The following is a 6,029-nucleotide window of genomic DNA, read 5'->3' as shown; positions in this document are numbered from 1 at the left end:
AAGTGGTTTGAGGTATGTCGTCCCTTGTGTTGAATGGATGTAAGCTTTCAGTAACACTGTGAGATGAAGACATTGCATTCCCATTCAACAGTCAAGCTAAGACATACTGACTCCACCTATACCAGCAAGGAGTGCTGCCAGGCACTGGAGCTCTCTTGGTAAATTGTTAGCGTACCTCTTGGCATGCTTCTGGCCCAGGCCGTAAGCACAGTTCAGGAGTTAACACTGGCCAGAAACAATAGGCAGTTTGGATGTGGCCAGCCTGTCTTGAGAGGTAGGAGTCTGGACTCAGGGGAGTCTACACCTGTTGGCCTCAGCACCAGAGAAAGGTCCTAGGCACGTTTACTTTACTAGTATAAATGTTGCTGTAGTCACTCATCAAATGCAACATGAGGAGTTTGATGTAGAACCAAAAGGGAAAAGACCAAACTCCTCAAGTCCCATGCCTCTGCAGTATAGCCTATACCCCTCCCAAGTCTTTATGTGATGCCTAGGAAGACTGCTGAGTACCTCAGGACAGTAGCTCCTTCAGGAGCTTAGACATCATATATGTAACAGTTGGCATTCAAATGGCTGGCTATAACCTAATGCGAGTGCTGGCAAGCTGCCTTTGCTTCTAGATGATACTTCCTGGATTGCCCTGATGAGATGCAAAGGCAGGAGCTTAGGCCTTCTGAGGAAACCTTTTGTCCTGGATGTTCTTCTCGAGAAGAAAGGGAGGAAGGGTCCCAGTCTTGTCCCAACTGAGCCCCTTTAACATGAGGATGGGGGCAGCCTGTCCATGACACTGTCCAAGCTGTGAAGCCAGTGCTTCTCCTTAGCACTGACACCGTCCTAAATAATGAAGTGCGCCTTTAATGTGGTGTCAAGGAGGCGAAGCAAAGAATTTGCATCTCTGACTGCTACTCGAAGACTCTCTTCAGCTGTTTCATGGTTGCTTTCAAAACCATTTAGTAGGAACACAAAACCTGTTAAAATTTAGGCCAAAGCCCTCAGCCAAACCAGTACTGTGACTTTCTTAATCAAAAGGTTTGGGAAAGGAACAATTTGGCTTTTTTTTTTTTTTTAATTAAGATTCTCCTCCCAGGCAGATTAATTACCCAGAATGCGTTGCAAATTTCTGGATCCATGGATGGTATTGATCCAATTAGGCTGCCAGTTTGTGCTTGCAGGGATCTATCTGTGATCCTCATTCTGCAGGAATCTGGGAAGGGAGGGAGCAGACTGCCAGTTATTAATAGAATCTAGAACAGTTCCCCCCCAGCCCCCATCTGATTAAATCAAAATGCTAGACGGTTACATAATCTCGTGCATCTCAGTAAATACCACCATCACAAGCCAAGAGAAAAGTGTAGAAGTGTGGAGATGGATGCCAAAGGCAATAGTGGATTCTTTCTGGAAGGGTAAAGCCATGGGATTTTTTACATGTGTTCAGAAACAGTGTGCTCAGAAACATGCTGTGGATGGTCCAAACAACTCCTGGGCTGTAGTTTTATCCCAACATGATCTGTTCGAATCTAGCCTAAAGCAAGAAACGGGATACTGCTCTGCTGTGATGGTATCCATGTGAATTACAGGGGTGATCCCAGGGCTGTTGCCAGTGCTTGTGTGCTGAGGCCCTGTGGCCCACTTGCTGGTGGCGATGCGGTGGTGATGGGAAGCCAGTGACATCTGTACCCACGCTGCAGATGAATAGCTTCTTTTGCAAAGCAGGGGCAGCTTTTCAGCTTTCCAAGATGGGAGACCGAAACAAGAGCCTGTCCTGGATTCAGGTCAAGTGATGGAAGAGGAGCACTGCTGTTCAGGTAGCTGGGAAGGGCAACCCAAGGAGTGTCCTTTAGTGTGGAGCTCTCCCTGTAAAATATCGAGGCCTTTCTCTTGGTTTGGGGGGCACTGGTTACCAGGTCGGTGTGATCACTAACCATTGCTTGCTGTAGGTATGGTCATAGGTGATTTCCTTTCATAGATCAGTTACTTCGGAAAATACAGTGGATGCCAACATCTTTGGCTTGTTGAGCCCCAGATCTTCAACCTTCCAAATATTTTAAAGCCTCAAAACATCACTGTATGCTGCTTCTTGTTTCTTTGACTGGCAGGCAAATGCCTTAGACATTTCCAATGGTAATTTCTAATCCAGGGGCTATCCTCCAGCTTAAGGCCATGCATTTCATCAAGCCAGCAGGTTGAATATGGCGGCTGTAATTGCCACATATTCTGTTGTGTCAGGATTTTTTTTTCCCCTACTGCAGTCTTTATACAAGCAAACAAACAATTCCCCAAAGCTCTGAAAGATGCTTGTGATACAAGATGTGTTGTAATGATTAGAGCTCTCTGCAGTATCACGAGCCACAAATTTGTGACAGTCATGGAACTAGCTGCCTTGCTGTTTAGAGAACAGTTTTTTGCCAGGTTTCATTCACAGCCTTGCAGGGTTTGCTGTTAAAAAATGCTGTTTTCCTCTTAGTGTTTAGAAACTCGGGCTTGAATTTTCAGGAGGTAGCTGTGACTTGGGGGCTCTAACTTATGCCTAAAAAGGGTTTTTTTTTACTTTTAGGAAAAATTAAACAATATCCTTTTGGGATTTCTCCTTTAAAAAAAACTGAAAAAACCTAAATTAAACGTTCTGAATTACATCATCTTTTCTGCTAATTCAGACCAAATGTTGCGAATAGGAGACCGGCTGCAAGCGACAGATGTCGTGAGCTGTAGGTCACAAGCACAATTCACGGCAGGGCTAGGATATTTGGTGGCTGGACTCTTGTACTGACTGTGGATGGTAGGATAACCTCACTAGTTCTGTGGCTTTTCTTCTCCTTTCTTTGGTAGGATGAGTGAAGAAACCAGTGCTCCAAGGACCGTGTACTCTATTCAGCCTGGTGGACCTACCTTACTTTCTGTAATTAATAAGGTCAAGGGAAAGATGACTGATTCAGGCTGCCAACTTCCCAATATATGGATAGGAGAGATGGATGCGTTCTTCTGAACTTTAGGAATGGGAGTCAGTTTGAAATTAAGACACTGAAGGCCAGTCAAGCATCTCAAATTACACTAGCCTACTGTGTAGGCAGTTTGGTGCTGAGTACAATTAGGGTGAATATTTCCTAGGAGGTACCTATTTTTCTCTGCTGATTACTAAGGCAGCCTGAATAACTAGCTTAGAATTTGACAAGTGGCCTTTGGATGTATAAAGTTGGGTGAGATGTAGCTGTAGACACCTAGGTTAGATACCCGTTTAGGCAGGTTGAAATATATGGCCTGTGCTTAAGGCCCAAGCATTACTCAACTCATAGAGGTGGTTACTGAAGATTGGGGCAGGACAGATGTAGCTTCCACAGTCACTTCATGTGCTGGTGAATTCTGCGGAGGCAACTGCAGATCCGGCATCTTTCACCACCATTAAACCTTATCTGAATGGAAAGGACAAACACATGGATTGTGTGTCAAAGTGGGCCTGTAGTGGGATTTAGCATCCCTTTGTTCTGCTTATAGCTTTGGAAAAGATCCATTTTGCTCCGACCTGAGCGTGCTCTAAAGGATGACAAGACTTCAGTGACACAAGAAAGTTCACAGCATTCACAAACTAGAGAAGGCTGCTGGCATTTAAAATAATGAATGAGTTTGTACATGTTTGTTGATATGTAGTTCATTAAATAACTGAGACGTTGCTTACATTAATTTGTGCTTCTAGCTCATAGCTAAGTTCAAAATGAGAGAGGGGGGGAAAACTTTAATTATTCTTCTTTGTAAGATGTGTAACTCAGTGACTGTGTCTTGCCTGAATGCATAGGGCTAATATTGGTTAATTTTTGGCTGGTTATGGGTATATGGTAAATTAATGACCCTGGTAATGAACTCACAATGTTTCAGCTAATCTACCATAACTGCCTATGGACAGGCTCTTTTTCCCTGGCAGATGCAAGGTAACTAACTGTTTCTGCATAAGCTGTTCTTAGTTTATTGGGCGGCCGTTAAGACCATGCGCATCGGGAGTCGTCATAGCATAGCTGTGCTCGTTCCTTGGGCTTGCGTTGTACTAATTTTCTGTGTGCTCTTAACAAATTAAACGTCAACTCACACAGGCATGTATTTACACCTGTAAGCATGCCTGGACATAGGTGTGCAGATTCACGTGTCCTTTGTTTCAAAGCTGGTGCTTTTAAGATCAGTGGATATTAGTGCATTATACGCATTGTAATGCACTTTTTTAGTGGATGGTAAAAATGGTGGCTTTGGCAAACTATGCTGTGAGACTGACTTGGCCTAACAGAGAAATTCCACTTACTACTCTGCTGTGCTTTTGTCTCTTTGTTGTGAAACCAGAAGTTGTGAATACTGAAGAGCTGGGAATACAAAACGCCAAGGCTGCAGGCCTGATCGTGGGTGTCTGCTGTCTGAAGAAGAATCCTGATGATTTCAGTCAGGTTTATGTGAGGCCCTTGCTCGCTCTCTTTCAAAATAATCTGGTCATTTTACAGACCTATATTATGGGGAATTTTATCACTGAAATTTTAGACAATTGTCAGCCATGTCCTTCAGGGATTGTGATATCCTCAGGATGTTGAACAAAAGGCTATTGGATCACTTCTGGAACTGGTTCCTCCACAGCAATTTCTACATGGATGACACTGTTTGTTGCTTAAAATTCTCAAAACAGATTATTTTCTTTTTAGGACCCAGGTAAATATATCCCCTACACAGATACACCTGCATTCATTATAGGTTAGATTTTTGAAATCTTCACCCATTTCCAAACTGGTGTTCACCAAGTAGTTAAAAACTCTTTGTGCAACCGTCCTGCCTGGAAATCTTTTGAGCCTCAAGCCAATGATATTTAAAATTCTCTGAATTTTGCGGCTTGAGCTCAGACTCCAATGTTTTGGCAGTACTCCTGTTTGTATGTGAGGAAATACAGGCTGCAATATCACTCACACCTCCCCATTTTGCAGACAACCTTTTATCTCTTTATAGCAACTCAGCATTTCAGTATCTGTGTTCTTCCAAAATCCAGTGAGTTGGCTAATACCATAGTGTTATAGCTGCTACAATTCAGGAGAGCCCTGGCTGGCTGGTATAGGAAATTAGTTTTGGGCTGAGCAGGTTCTCACCACATTACAGGTTTAGCACTGTAGCCCTGTGCACAGAAACAAGCCCTGGGAGGCCTTCTTAAATTAGGAATAATACTTTTTGGGAAGGATAACTGAGTTACAGGTAAGATGATGCATGTAGTAATTTGCATTTGCCTAGCCTGGGTGATGCAGCTTTGTGTTAATTGGGGGTTATAATCTAACAAGAAGGTTTTTTGTCAGGCTGTAACGTGTGAAAGACCCATTTTTGGCCATGGACTCATAGAGGCTGGTTGGATAGGACCATGGGAAGTCCAGTCTGCCAGGATTTCATAGCTCCCTTCATCCTTTCCTTGAGGAGCCTTCTACAGCTTGTCTTGCCCTCTTTTCTCCAAACCATCAGTGTCATTACTTCAGTAATCAATAGTTGCCACCAGTCTTTTTGCACCTCATCTCTGTCTGCTGTTGCTTCTCCCTTCTCTCTACCAGTCCTATCCCTGCTTCCTACCACCTTCTCAACCCAGTCCCTACTCCCACTGTCTTTATCTCCTCTCCTACCCCCCCCCCTTTTTGTCCATTATATATTTCCGTTTCTTTTCTATTTAGCACAGCTGTTTCTTTCCAAGCAGGTACTTGTCCTGCCCATTTCTTTTTCTCCCTTTGTTCCCTTCTCCATCTCTCTGTGCATTTCCATAGACTTACTGGAATAGACCTGTATAAAAGAAAAGAGCTTATCTGGCATTGTTTCCTGGGGGAAGGAAACAGCCAGACTCGATGGCTGCCTCTCCAGGGCAGGATCCTCACGTGTGCAACTATATGAAAATTCTGTGCCCCTTCGGCAGGAGTTTTCAGAGCTTCTCAAGGTGGTGTCCTTCGTGAGCCCTGTGTCTGGCTGGTGAAACTCTATCCCGGGCTGCCCCTGAGAGAGGAGGGGTGTGTGGCTGGTCTCACTGGCATTCTGGACAC

The sequence above is a fragment of the Struthio camelus genome, chromosome 6, assembly GCF_040807025.1.
Source record: "Struthio camelus isolate bStrCam1 chromosome 6, bStrCam1.hap1, whole genome shotgun sequence".
NCBI classification, from domain to species: domain Eukaryota; kingdom Metazoa; phylum Chordata; class Aves; order Struthioniformes; family Struthionidae; genus Struthio; species Struthio camelus.
The sequence above is the reverse complement of the archived record's forward strand: the minus strand, read 5'-3'. Positions refer to the sequence as shown.